Source organism: Hippocampus zosterae, chromosome 2, assembly GCF_025434085.1.
Source record: "Hippocampus zosterae strain Florida chromosome 2, ASM2543408v3, whole genome shotgun sequence".
In the NCBI taxonomy this organism is placed as follows: Eukaryota; Metazoa; Chordata; class Actinopteri; order Syngnathiformes; family Syngnathidae; genus Hippocampus; species Hippocampus zosterae.
In genome coordinates this window covers 4,261,925-4,277,273 of record NC_067452.1, presented here as the reverse complement: position 1 = coordinate 4,277,273, position 15,349 = coordinate 4,261,925, and the positions used below count along the sequence as shown (strand labels likewise).

Sequence of the window (15,349 nt, the reverse complement as noted above, 5' to 3'; positions counted from 1 at the left end):
CAGGTCACGAACGTTGGGCTTTCCAAGTCAAAATGGGCGAGTACTGGTGGGGAGGTGAGCTGTGTCTTGAGCCGGCGAACGGCTGCTGAGCATACCGGCGTCCACGACCACAAGGCGTCCTGCTTTAGGAGGGCACGCAGTGGCGCCGTCGTATCAGAGTAGTTGGGGAGGAAGCGCAAGTAAAAAGCCGTCATGCCCAGAAAGGTGGACAGTTCTGCGGGGCACGAGGGCTCTGGCAGGCGCAATAGTGCATCGACGTTGGAGTGTAGTGGACTCGGGCCATCAGCAGTCAGGCGAAATCCCACAAACTCAATAGCCGATGCCGAAAAGATGCACTTCTCCCCATTCAGGGTGAGGTTGTGGCTCGCCAGCACATCGAGCACCTTGGAGAGGCGGTCATCATGCAGGTCACACGTCGCACCGTGTACTACAATGTCATCCAGGTAAACAACCACCCCCGGGATGCTTGTGAAGATGGTGGCCATGATCTTTTGAAAACAGCTGGGGGCAGAGCTGAGGCCGAAGGGCATGCGGGTGTAGCGGAAAACTCCCATGTGGGTCACAAAGGCTGTAAGGTTACGACTGTCAGGGTGCAGGGGAACCTGTAGATAGCCTTGGCGCAGGTCCAGTTTTGTGAACACCGTAGACCCATAGAACTTGGCAGCCAACTCCTCCGCTGTGGGCAGTGGGTATTTGTCAGGAATCACTGCCTTGTTAGCCATTCTGAGGTCAACGCAGGGTCGCAGACCACCCGTCTTTTTCTTTGCTGCCACCAGGTTGGAGATCCAAGGGGACGCGTCAATCCGCTCAATGATGCCAGCATCGAGGAGTTTCTGTAGCTCGGCCGAGATGTCATCACGCAGGGCGAGGGGCAGTCGGCGAAGAGGCTGGATCACGGGGGGCACAGTAGGATCAATGAGTGGCTGATGGTTGAAGGCAGTGAGACAGCCCAAACCTGTAAAGAGCGATGGCCAACGGTGCTGCCAGGATGTAGTCACCGTCAGAATTGCGGCGCCTACGTTGTCCGTGATGGAAAATCCGAGTGCGCAAAACAAGTCGAAGCCCAAGAGGTTGGCGCCATGACGGGAGACTTGGAAGGTGAAAGCAGGGAGAGTTTTACAGCCATAGCGCACGGTGAAGGTGGCGGTGCCCACCATGCCAATTTTAACGTGGCCATAGCCAAACAAGTCTTCGGCGTTGGCCTTAATCGAGAGCCGGGGAAATAGGCGTCTAACTGTGGACACGTTCAACAGAGACCTGGAGGCTGCAGTGTCAAGTAGACGTGGCAAGCTCACGCCGTCCAGTTGCACTGTGCACCACTTGAATGGCTTGGCGCCGGAGCCCACGGAGTGAATGGTGGTGAGGCCCGACCGGTCAGGTGAGCGGGATGTGGGGTTTGTCGGTGTGGAGGCAGAGCGGCACATCCTGGAGAAGTGGTTCATCTTCCCGCATCGCTGGCATCTTTGTCCGGTGGCCTTGCAAGATGGCGCACGTGTGGGGTGTGAGGCCGAGCCACAGTTGGCACAAGGTCTGCGTGTGGCGGCCCCTTGACGTCTGGCCACATTTACCTCGGCACCGTCGTAGGTGGAGGCGGAGTCTGAGGGCTGAGCAGTCGGAGCGACAATCTGAGCCAGAGCAGGAGAGCGTGAAGCGGTGGGTGTGTCTGGATTCGCGAGCCGCGCTGCTAAGTGTGCTGCATTCTCGAGTTGGAACGCCATTTCCACAGCCTTCGACAGCGGGAGGTCGTCCGGCGACAGTAACAGTTTCTCCCGGAGCTTGGGATCAATCGTGTGCTCCGCTAATTGGTCCCGAATCATCTCCTCCTCCAAGCGGCCGAATTTGCAGAGGCCCGCTAAGCACCGCAAATCGGCAATGTAGTGGAGTACCGGCTCACCCGTGTGTTGCCGTCGTTGGCGAAAGGTAATGCGCCGGACTATCACGCTCTGCCGAGCAGCGAAATGTCCAGCCAATAAAGAGACACAATCTGCATAAGTCCGTGCGGGTCCGAGAGTACGGAAAATGCGCTGCCCCTCGACGCCCAAGCTGTGCACTAGCATAGCCGTTAGCCGTGCGTCGCTTGCCTCGTTTAGTCCGATCGCCGTCAGATATGTTGTAAAAGAGTCATACCAGCGGGACCACAGGACTGGTGGCTCACCGGGGAGCGCAAGGAACGAGGGGAGGGGAGCTGCGTTAAAGTCCATCTTCGTCGCCAAAATGTTGTGTCCGAAAAACGTGAGGACACGACTTGCTTTTTCAACGGTCTTTTATTCCACTGATGTCATAGGTCTCAGTTGTCACCCAACCCACCAATGCTTTGCGACACTGCCGTAACATCGTGTAGCAGTATGGTAAACGGCCATATGCTACAACATGAACATGGAATCTGGCTGTGTTGTACACGTCCTGGTACCGCAGACCACAATGATTATTTTGTCCTACGTTGTCCACTTTTTACGTGCCTTGCACAGGACAAAAGTAAGCACATTCTCAAAGCTGTTGGGTTCCGGTGTACAGATTCCGCCCCATCTGCGCGAACTATATCTAAAATATAGATGGACTCAGATCGTGAATAGCTCAACTCACGTTGACAGCCTCACCGAGGGATATACTTTATATTCATTGTGCAAATGTTGTGTGTGTCTGGTTGCATCTGTGATTGGCTCAATGTGTGTGGCTGGAAGTTCACCTCATTTACTCTGCGTGAGGGAGGCTATTTTGAATTAAAAAGATGTTCATATTAAATAAATGACACACATACTGTAGCTAGTTCAAGTTCAAGTCAACTTTAACGTCAAATGTGCTGAATGTGCCACATACAGCATAGATTAAATTTAATTCCTCTCAACCACAGGAGAGGAGCCGCTGCAGATGCCCGCGCCGCCATCAAAAGAACAGTTAACATAAAATGACAAAATAATACAACATGTAAGCTTTTGTTAAATTGTTAATTATTATCATTTTATATTCATGCATTATATTCTTTTATGTTAGTTACCTTAATTATACTCTGTTTAATACGTCCTGAAATATTCTTAGGTTGATTACATGTGATTGGAGAAGAAAAACAGGAAGGCGGGTCGTTACCGGAAGGGGGAGTGTTGGTTAGAGCGTTAGCGGGGAGCGGTTGAGCAGAGAAAAAAATAACGAGAAAAAGAGCTGTGTTCAAACGAAGTCGTCCTGTCCTTTTGCCCATTCTAAAAGTAGAGCAATCCATTCAAAACCTGCGAACCCCTCAACTTACATTGGTGGCAGCGGTGTTGGTATGTTTTGTGTGGCTCCTTGACTCTTTTTATGCTACGATTTTTTCGTGCTAATTGTCATACTGCTAGCCACATGGATTTTGCGCTCTACCGAATGGCTGCTGCTAATCGCTAATTTGGATGAGATTTTGAGGCTTCATGCAATTTGGACTTTTTTTCCTACCTTCTTCTTGGCCATTGTTTCCATCATTAGTCATAGTTTTGAGCTCGCTATGTACGATACTGAGGCTTCCGTTAGTCAACCCCCTGAAGTGGCTCATTCCACTGTTGCTTCTATGGCTGCTGCGAATATTACTCAGCTGGGCCGCCTCAACATTGATTTACCACCAGCTTTTAAAGGTGATGGGACCGTGTCTTTTACTAGCTGGTCTCTGCGTTTTGAGGTGTCGATGCAAGCCATGTATAACCGACCAGCCGCTGAAATGTCATCTGTACTGGCTTCAGTTTTACCGACAAAATTAGCTGAGGCTGCATTTCTGTACTGGGATAGCCTTTCCCCCGCAGTCAAGGAGGACTACAAGGCTGTCAAGAAGAGGCTCCAGGATGTTTTTGGTCCTAGCCTGTCCCTGCCATTTTTCCGAACCCATATAAATGCCCGCCCCCGCAAGCCTGGTGAGAGCTTGGAAGTGTACAGTGCTGACGTCACCCGCCTCGTTATGGAGGCCTTCCCTGAGTACGGCCGCGTAGCACAGGAAGGGGAGAAGTTTCGCCGCTTCGTGGCTGGATTGGATCCTGCCCTGCAAGCAAAGATCCACGAGATGGGAGCGGGTGACCATGACGAGGCCCTCGTTGTTGCTGGCCGCTGTGAGAGAGCACGTGCGGCACTGAACCTTCATGCTTCATACCCACTTATGCGGACTATGGACCAGGTGTCAGTGACATGTTCTGATACTGCTTCTATTAAGCTTCTAGAAGCAATGGAACGACTGACAGTTAAAGTGAATGGCCTGCAGAGTGACGTCCACCAGCTACAGGAGAGGGACACCTACCGCGGCCAGCGCTTTGACCACTGGGCCAATCGATCTTCTGCGTCTGGTGATCCCCTCGGTCGTGCACACCGCCGTTCTCTATCCGGCCATGGTGGTCCACCCCAGTCCAGAAACTGCTACTCACCTGACAGGGGCTACGGTCGAAGTCCGGAGTTCTATCGCAGACGCCGTCCAGACTTTCCTGAGTTCCGGCGCAGCAGACATGACTGGATCTCTGATGGTGTACGGCATCGCCACCATTCTCCACGCGGACCTGACTGGGGCCCCTCTGTGCATGAACGCCAGCAACGGCATTCCCCAGGCAGACGCAACTGGGACTATCAGGGGGATGCCAGGCGCAATGATTCTGGGGATAGTACATCGCAAGATGACTGCGGTGACTACCAGTCCAGGTCCGATCGGCCATACAGGAAGCACTACAGCTCGCCGTCTCGGAGGGAGAGGGAAGGAGACCTATCAGACGCAGTGTTCACTTCCAGTCTCCTGATAGGCGAGTGCCATCCGGCACTTCCCGATCAACGCAACAGGGAAACGCCCAATAGCTGATGTTGAGGGGCAGACCTCAGCTTGTGAATTAGCGCCCCCTGCTGACAACCTGGAAACTGACAATCAAGACAATAAGAAGTATATTCACTCCGAAACTGTGTCCCCCAACATCCTTTCCATTGTGGAAGGCATTGAAGTAGCTGCTCTTCTTGACACTGGGTCCACAATTTCTATCATCAGTGAGGATTTCAGAGTATCACATCCAGCACTGAAGAAGCGCCCAATGAAGACATCCTTCACTTTGGCTCGCTCTGTCAATGGTCAATGCTTGGACACATTGGGGATTTTGTCATTAGGCATCCGCTTAGGAAGGGAACTATTGCAGCACGACTTTCAGGTCATCAGAGGAGCTCATCATTCTGTGATCTTAGGATGGGACTTCCTAAATCAGCACCATGCCCTGCTAGATGTCAGCAAAGGCCAACTGATACTCTGGGACATGAATCTCCCTCTACTCCCTAAGAACCACGAAGTAGCTGCCTGCTGCAACGTCTCCGTGATGTCACGTGCCTGTATTCCTGCTCGAAGTGAAACCATCATCACCGCATGTGTTGCGGGTGCGATTGCCGCATCTCCAGTACCAACCGACTATGTTGGAGTCCTAATACCCAACCCTTCGTCTGAAGTTGTCGTGGCCCATACTCTCAGCAAAGTACAGAATGGAATGACTGTTGTTCGTGTTCTAAACACGACCGAAGAAAACATCGAGCTGCATGTCGGTCAACACCTTGGTGAGTTTCATTCCATCTCATCTATTGACACTGTAGCTGTAGAAGAGGCACGCTGTGCTGCTTCGCATGTTTCTGACATGACTGCTCCTCCTGTTGAGATAGATGAAACCTGTCTGACTCCAACCCAAGCTCAGTCACTGAAAGCCTTACTGTCTGAGTACTCCGTCGTGTTCAGCAAACACCAAGACGACCAAGGTAGAACAGGTATCATCAAGCATCGCATTCGCACAGGTGATGCATCACCAATCAAGCAGAGAGCGTACCGGGTGACACCAGACCAGCGACAGGAAATCCAGCTCCAAGTCGACAAGCTTCTGAAAGCAGACGTCATCGAAGAGAGCTACAGTCCTTGGGCCGCGCCTGTCGTTCTGGTCCGCAAGAAGAATGGATCTTGGCATTTCTGTTTAGATTATAGAAAACTTAACGCTGTAACCATCAAAGATTCACATCCTCTGCCAAGAGTGGACGATGCCTTGGATGCGCTCTGAGGTTCCGCTTGGTTTTCCACCATGGACCTCCAGCACGGATACTGGCAGGTGGAAATGAAAGAGGAGGATCGCGAGAAGACCGCTTTCACGACAGGGAGTGGACTCTATCACTTCAAAGTGATGCCAATGGGATTGACCAACGCCCCAGCGACGTTTCAAAGGCTGATGGAGATGGTTCTCCGTGGCCTCCCATGGCAGACATGCCTAGTCTATTTGGATGATGTCTTGATCTTTAGCCAATCCTTTGAAGAACATCTCCAGCACTTGGAGGAAGTCTTCTGCAGATTCCAGTGTAGCGGCTTGAAGTTAAACCCTGCCAAATGCTACCTTGCCAAGGACAATGTACTCTTCCTTGAGCACATCGTCTCAAAGGACGGTGTAAAGCCGGACCCCAAGAACGTACAAAGTGTGAAAGATTGGCCCACTCCTCACACTCCAACTGAAGTGAGAGCCTTTCTCGGACTTTGTTCCTATTGCAGAAAGTTCATTAAGAATTTTGCACATCATGCAGTGCCGTTAGATGGACTGACAGAGAAGAATACACCCTTCCTGTGGACACTAGCTTGTGAAGAAGCATTCGCTTATTTGAAACAAGCTCTGTCACGTCCTCCTGTAATGGCCTTCCCAAACTTTGCCCAGCCGTTTCAACTATACACAGATGCCTCCTGCTTTGCCATTGGGGCAGTGTTAGCTCAGAAGCGTGAGGAGAGGGAAGTGGTCGTTGCCTATGCCAGCCATGTCCTCACCAAGGCACAGAGGAAATGGTCGACATATGACAGAGAGCTGTGGGCGATCGTCTGGTCTGTCAGACATTTTCGGCATTATCTCTACAAGCAACCTTTTGTCATCATTACAGATCACAAACCCCTCTTGGGCCTGAGAAGAATCCCCATCGACAGCGACAGGACTGGTCGGCGTGCACGTTGGGCCCTGGAATTAGATCCATTTGAGTGGACTGTGATCCACAGAGAAGGATATCGGCATCAGAATGCAGACTCATTATCGAGGCGGCCAGAGGTAACAAGTCCGCCTGCCACCACTGGAAACCCTTCTGTCGTCCTGCTACCTTTTCATGTCGTCACAAAACCCAGCTATGTGTGCACCGCCGATCTTCAGCCGGAACCAGAACCAATACCCCATCAGCCGGTCCCAAACCAGTCCGAAGGATGCCCCTCATCGACTTTCCAGCTTTCCACCAGTGGATTGGAGCTGCAGGAGAAGCAACAGCAGGACCCGATCCTGGCGGAGGTCATCAGATGGAAGACCAAAGGCTACAAACCCCCACTCTGGAGGATGAAAAACAGACCCGCTGCAGAGAAGTCACTCTGGCGTGAATACTGAAGGCTCACCTTTCACAACGAGCTGCTCTGTAGGAAAGTTCATAACCGAACATCCAAGTCAGCAGTCTATCAGGTTATCATACCTCAAGAGTTGCAGGAAGACGTCTTCAAGCTGCTCCATGGTAATCTGGTGGCAGGCCATTTGTCAGCGGAGAAGGTTCTGCAACATGCTCAGGTATTGTGCTACTGGCCATTCATGTCTCGGGATATTTATCAGTGGTGCAAGAAGTGTGTGCCGTGTGATGCTCGACGCAATCCTGTCCCACATCAGAGAGCACCCATGAAGACAGTGACAGCAACCTCACCATTCCAGAAAGTGGCAGCTGACATCTTGGAATTACCAGTCACCAGCCATGGCAACCGGTATGTGTTGGTAGTTCAACATTATTTTTTTAATATGTCAACCTCTACGGCATTCCAGATCAAAGGTCAACAACTGTGGCCAGATGCATTTTTGAGAACTTCATCAGAGAGCATGGAATCCCGGAGAGTCTTCACACGGACCAAGGACGGCAGTTCGAGTCGGACCTAGTCAAACATCTTTGTTGTCTACTCGGAGTGAAGAAGACAAGGACCAGCCCATATCATCCACAATGTGACGGTATGGTGGAACGATTTAACCGGACACTCATCGACCAATTAGCTAAGACTCTTCTCCAGCAGTCTGGAGAGTGGGATGACTGCCTCAATCAGGTGGCCTTGGCCTATAACACCAGCCCTCACTCCTCTACGGGATACACCCCCTTTTTCCTGACCCATGGTCGAGAGGCACGGATGCCTGTTAATGCCCTGTTCCCTCCTGATGTGCCGTTTCCAAACTCCACGCCTGGCACTTCAGCTGACTATGCAGTACAACTGACCCGAAAGCTACAATCTGCCTTCAGGTCTTCTACTGTGAACAGCGATCAAGCTCACGTGCGACAGAAACATCACTATGACCGACTTGTCCATCACACTCCTTACACCCCAGGGGATTATGTGTGGTTGAGTGACCCTACAACTTCACATCAAAAGCTGTCTCCACACTGGAGGGGACCTTTTGTGGTTCTGGAGTGTCTTGGATCGACGGAAGAGGAATCTGGCGTGACGTACAAGATCAAGTATCTTTTGGATCCACCTGATAAAGTCCAAACAGTCCACTACAACCGATTGCGTCCTTATTACCCTGATGTAAAGACCGTACCTTTGGGTACTTCATCAGCACCTGTGGGTCAAACACCTCATCCACCCTTGGCCCTATCAGCGTTATCAGGTGCTCTACCTTTCCAGCCCTCCAGGTCTTCAGTGACCCGGAAGAGATGCCTGCCTGGCCCTTTATCACCTTGTCTGGCCCCATTGGAAAGGCCTCGGCCGACTGATACAGACTTACCTGTTCCCTCATCTGTGGACCAGAGGCCTACCGTTCTGCCTGCAGCACTGGGTTCAAACACCGGTTCCTCTTCACGCCCAGGCCACCGCCAAGTTAAACTTCCTTCGCGTTTCAAAGACTTTGTTCTGATGTGATTGTATGTTTCTGATGGGTTTTTGTTTTACAAAACAAAACCCCCCCGCCCCCCTCCTCGTGCAATGTTAGTTTGTTGTAACCTGGCTTCTACGTTACGTGTTCAAAGTAGAAATGAGGACATTTCTCTGGTGGGAGAGGGAAGAATGTAAGCTTTTGTTAAATTGTTAATTATTATCATTTTATATTCATGCATTATATTCTTTTATGTTAGTTACCTTAATTATACTCTGTTTAATACGTCCTGAAATATTCTTAGGTTGCTTACATGTGATTGGAGAAGAAAAACAGGAAGGCGGGTCGTTACCGGAAGGGGGAGTGTTGGTTAGAGCGTTTAGCGGGGAGCGGTTGAGCAGAGAAAAAAATAAAGAGAAAAGGAGCTGTGTTCAAACGAAGTCGTCCTGTCCTTTTGCCCATTCTAAACGTAGAGCAATCCATTCAAAACCTGCGAACCCCTCAACTTACAAACACAACATAAGACAGACAGTCGTGCAATCTCAAAATGGACCACCGAGCCGCCACTGCACTAAGTACCACTTGAGATATCAATGACTGTACGAATAGATATTTATTATTATATTGTTCAACAACTATAGTCACTTTCAATACAACAACAAAGGCATAGCAAGGCCGTCTTTGTGTTACAATGGCAGACCTCAAAATGCATTCTGCGCTCTGTGTCCGACACCCCAAGGAAAATGTGTGGAGGGGTGTGCGGTAGCAGTGCTAGCTTGGATGGTGCCATGTATGTCTACAAGCCTAGTTAAGTGCCAGTTTGGTTTGAAGAAACTTGCTCTTGTCCCAAAAACCTTTTAGAAAAATGCATGCTATATTTGGTCCATTTTCTTTTATATGTTCATGTAAGTGAAGTCCATTTGCCAATCAAAACACTACAATCTGAAATAATGAATTAATATTGTGTTGAATGCATCATTCAGCCTTGGACAAGAAATTTTAGGAGATTTATGTACCGGTAATACCAAAAAAAATTGTGTTGTGCATCAGTTAGCGTTTGAAAGCAAATGCATTATTCTAGGCTGATAGGAGAAATGATCATTGTCGGAAACAGACTCAACCTCTTGCTGATAATGGAACAGCACTGCTCTGTGTAAACTAATTCAAACAATTAGTCCATACTGTTTTGTCCCTTCTGCTGGTCTGCAATTAAATGTTCGCGAGTAATGTCCCATCAACAATATGTAACACATTACCACTATTTCTATATTCTTTTCTTCAATGCCCCTTCCCCCCTTCTTTTGGCATTCCTTGATCGATGAGTTTTCTTCATACAGTCTTGTTTTAATGTGTTATCATGCTATTGACGTATTTTCAACAAGCCTGCTAGTCGGGGACCATCTCAACAACCCATGTGTCATTGAAATGACTTTTTAGAGTTGTGTTGTTGATATAGATCAATATCAGCCATCTGGGGAAGGGAGCGTCTGTTGTGACCGGCTTATAAATGAATGAATTTCAGGAAACGTGGCTGTGACATACGAAATTAAGAACTTCGGGGCATTTGTGTCTCATTGGAGATAGGGACCCTGATGAATTCAACAACAGGACTGGATTGCTGACCCAAATGTAATACCCAGCGTGACTTATATGGATCTTATCACTTAATATCTATATGTCTGTATATATACACAAGTCTATGCAAAATGCTGTATTAGTACACATTATCAGTGAGTGGGGCTAGCCATTCAATATGTCCAGTGGCGCAGCATTTTCAAGGATGCAGAAAAAGGGTGAGCCCCTCCATCAGGAATGTAATGTCATTTGGTCGCTGTTCGGTGGTGGGTTAGCAGGATTGTGTGCAAAACAACCAATATTTGGATTCAGGTATGGATCATGGAAATTCATTTTTCCAACCGTTACCATGTCTCCTCCGGATCCTTAAAAAGTCTTCACAAATGTAGATGAATCTAAAAACAAGACTTGTCTAAACTCTAGCTTACCAAAGTTAACACAGAACGAGTAGGATTTTATGATCGTAAATAGCCTCAAATCTCATACTAAATGAGGATTCTTTGAAAATGATTCACCGAATGACTCTTAGGGTAAACTCACACAATCGCGACAGTGGAACCAACAAAACAGGGATGTTGATTCCTCTGAGCAGATGCACATCATTCATGTCTTTGGGCAACTTTGGACAACATAGAACATTGGGGACATATTGAAGCTGCTCTTAAATGTAATTTGACGAATTAAAATTAAAACAAAAATTAACAAATCTTGAATTTGACCTCCAACCTCGTCGATTACTTGGGGCTGGGTGATTATATGATTGAGAATTGTGATACTACGTGTCCCGCTGCGAGCTCTGAGCATATCTACTCGATTGGACGTGGCGGAAATGTGCGTGGCTGTAGACTCGGTGTCTGAAACTGTTTTGGCAATCGCTTTTGTGGCGGCATCTCCAGAGCCATGTGGAAGAGGCCGTTGTGCAAGGTATGTTATCAGAAGTAAGGCAATACAAGAAATCTGTTGAATCACTTGAACAAGAAGCACCCAAGTGATCATGTGGACGGCATGTCTACCAACACAAAAATGAGCAGTTTAGCCTGTTATAACTAGCTGGCAACCATGGGACAAAAGCACCAATCAATTGTGTCACCTTTTGATCTCACACGTTTGCAAGTAGCAATGATGCTAACGCCTTATGTAGGATCATTACTTAAAAGTGTGCATTTGAAGGCGTATTCATTATTCCTGAGGGGTCCATTTTTAGGAGTGCACTGTGTTATTTTATTTTGTATATTGCAATTTAAAGGCAACGTAAAGTTGATTTTTATCATGAGATATCGAGGTGTGTCCAATGATTTGTTCAGCATGTGTATGATATTTTGTGTCCCACTGCAGTTTTAAAAGTAACAGCGACCTGGAAAGAGTGAATCACTGCTGTTAGTGACAGAGGCTGTTTGACTCCTGGCTCTTCGCATGGATTTCCTTTCACAAAGCTAACAACAGCATCGTCAACAACAACAACTGCCCCCTATTATAGGTTGCTCAGTATTTTCACTGTGAGCCATGGTAATCCTGTCAGCCAGTACCTCTAGCGCGGTGATCGCTCTGTGGTAGTTACCTCAGCAAGACTGCAAACAGATGAGACATGGAGTTCTATTGGTGATGTTGCCCAGCAGGGCTAAAAATAAGCCCTCCCTGACACTTGTCTGTGTTTCCACTTCACTCTCTCACGGCAGCCTTCACAACTGCAACGCGGCACCCTTAAAATAGGTCTCAGGCAGCAGCAGCAAGCCTGGTGCCAGAGCCAATATTGTTCCTCTTACACTGCTGGCTGATACTTCTCCACAGAACAAGTGTGGCATCTTGGATGCTTCTGTCTTCCTGAGGCCTGACTTTCTCAAGTATCAGTCCTCAAAGTTGCACACAAGATATAATTTGCTCATCTTTCAAAACAAAACCTCTCACGAGGATCAGTGGAATTTGGAAGTTAATGGATGGATGGAATTTCAGAATCCACGGTCACCAATGGTATATACAGGCAATGTTTGAAATGATATTTTATGTCGTGCAACTTTAAGCAGAAGTTCACTGTCACTATCCATCAATAACAATCTACCAGTATTTTTAAAAAATAGAACGCTTGATAATGTTTGAGGAGGAGTCGTTAGACTGATTTCTTTGGTTTATGATGGGGTTCCATTCGCATAACACTAAGCTATTGTTACATAAGAAAAAACGTAGTCTCTCTCATTAACGTGTTCTAATGCTTGGAGGTCATAATAAAAGTAAAGATTTGTATTTTTAAAAATGTTCGCTTCACAGGGGCCCAAACTAGTTCATTGTCAGCATTTTGCGAACAGGCAACATCACAGGCTGGACCCTTTCTATAAAACGAAAATTGTCACTAAAGTTAAAAACAATAAATACATATATAAATAAAAAACAACAACACACATACAATATTCTCTACCGTTTGAGCACAGGGTGGTGTTTGGTAGGCAGCTAGCTAGCTAGCAGTTAGCGCAAGCAGGTAATGTAATAGTTGAAATCTTCACTCAGTGCTCTCTACGTCAAACATCACAAACAGATCAACTTAAATGCATGACACCACTCACAGAAGAGCCAATCAAGTCTTTTGTCCACAAAAAAAGCACAACTGGGGAAAAAAGAAGCATCCCACCAAAATAAAATAATGTAAAAAGATACACTTGGCTTAACGGAAGTAATACTGGCTATGATCTTTCATGACACTGAAACTCTTTTGATACCATCGTGGACACAGTGTGTGTTAAGCGTGTGGAAAATAATCGATATTAATTGATGCGCACGTGCGCGATGCGAATGCATCGGCTCATTCGCTGGGTATGACGCAATTGACAGGTGAAATCTAGATTCATCACGATGCGTTGGCGGGTAGCGGTAAAATCCGATGCAAGCGCCGTTTAATTCATGTTTAACGTCACCTATCTGCCCTTTCCTAGGCGCAATGAATGCACCATCATCATTTAGCGTTTTGTGTTGAATACGGACGGAAGCCGTGAGTGTACATACAGTCCGGTACACTACTCGTGAAACACTATGGAAGTTCGCGCAAGCAGCAGTGAGGAAACTACTTTATTTAATGCACCCACAACATTCAGATCTTATGTTTGGAAATACTACGGCTTTGAAAAGAAAGACGGAAAGCTTGATAAAACCTCCGTAATTTGCAAAGAATGTCGCACTACGAAGCCATACAGCGGCAGCGCCACAAATATGCAGACCACTTAAAACGAAGGCACCACATCACCGACAAGGTTCCTGCCCCCTCCCCCGCCTCCCCTTCCAGTTCCTCGTTGGACACCGGAGAAACTTGGCAAACCAGGTCAGGATCAGGAAAAAATCGCCTCTTATATTGGGGGTCCCCTTGCAGCTCAAGGCCCTGTGACCGTGCAAGGAAAAACTATATATGGATGACTCTTTTGGACATTTCATTTTGACACTCAGTGAGAGTGGTCGGTGTACGCTACAATACACACAGCAGCTTTGACGCTGTGACTGCCAAAATATGTTCCAATGTATTTTTTTCTGTCCAATGGAGATGGATATTTCATATAAGACAATCAGTGAGAGTAGTCTGTTTGTGTTTACACTACAGCAACAGCTGTGAGTCTCAGCTGCCAAATTGTTTACATTTTCTTTGCACAAAACCCAATTGTGAAAGGGCTTAAATAAGTTGTTTTACACGTTCTACTGTTTATAAGGAATAAAGTGGTATACCTTTTGCAATACCATACTGAATTCCATCTTTTTTTAACCTTTTTTTCTTTGCGTATTTGCGTCATGTTGAGTTGCACAATATCACAACAAATTGCATTGTATCGTATCGGATCGCATTGATTTGAACTAAATGTGTATCGCGTCGTATCACATCGTGAAGACGGTGAAACGGATTGCATCGTGTCGCCAGAAAATTCCATGTATCGTTTAAGTATTGCATCGCTGGTAGTGCATCGAGATGTGTATCGAATCGTCCTCAGTGCTGAGATTCACATCCCAAGTGTGTGTGTGTGTGTGTGTGCGTGCACGCTTCTAAATTGTAGTCTGTTTTCAGTCAATATAAGCCCTCTAGTGCGCACAGTGTTTGTGTATGTTTACTTGCGTGTCCAACATGATTGGAAACGCAAGTCGAGACAGAATAGCCACAGGGGATCATGTGACTCACAAGTGACCGGACAACAAATAGACTAAAGTATGATTATTTATGCTTTCATAATCTTCCTTGAATACTAATTTAATGCCAACGTGGCACTAAAATGAAGCGCATGTGTGTATGTATAATCAGATTCTGCATTGGTCTGTATGGCATGAGCAAAGATATTTGAACTCATGGTTTGTGGCAAGGATGGGGGGTTTGGGAGGATTTTATGCCACAGACAAATCACACAATAGTAGAAATGTCAAGATTAGTCAACTCATAACAACTCTGTCAACAGCTAATGTAATAGTTAAGGTCATCATTATTTTGTCAGTTTTTAAGTTTTCAAAATTGCCTCATCTTCTGCTGTTCCTGCTGCCGTTTGCCAGTTTGTGACACACATGCACAGTACATCCGTGATGTGTCATGGCAAACCGACGTTAGCGACGGAGTCTGAAAATTAAGAGGTGTTTCACTGAAAATATTGAATGCCCTGGAAACCTGCAATTCATTGCAGCAAGGCGGCGGTGATGCTAGAGCATCTAGAAAGGAATCAAGCCGTGACTAATGCCCGATTCTGACATTGGGACAGTCGTATCTGGAAGTCAGCGCGTGTTTGATTTAACATTATAAGAGCGATGTCATGTTTGGTTACGGTAACATGCTGTAGCTTTGACGATGGATTACAGAGGCATTAGTGAACTCACCTTCATTAACAACCAAAACACAGTTGCTGTATGGCCGTAGCTGACCCCGAAAAATGGACAACACACTCGCTCTCTCACTCTTTATCCCCGTTTCCTACACTCAACTGTATTTATAGATCACTTTAAAACAACCACCGCTG

At 47.2% G+C, this 15,349-nt stretch overlaps 1 protein-coding gene across 10 annotated transcripts in view; it reads left to right on the top strand.

The window, feature by feature from the left end:
* atf7a (activating transcription factor 7a) overlaps positions 1-15,349 on the top strand; it is a 64,683-nt gene that overhangs the window by 21,554 nt on the left and 27,780 nt on the right. For 2 of the 10 annotated variants that reach the window (XM_052058774.1, XM_052058775.1), the window contains exons 3-4: positions 2,852-2,924; positions 9,326-9,385. The exons of the other annotated variants lie outside the window; for them this stretch is intronic. The gene's annotated coding sequence lies outside the window, so the exon portion shown is untranslated. The remainder of the gene's footprint in view (positions 1-2,851; positions 2,925-9,325; positions 9,386-15,349) is intronic. 10 annotated transcript variants of the gene reach the window in all.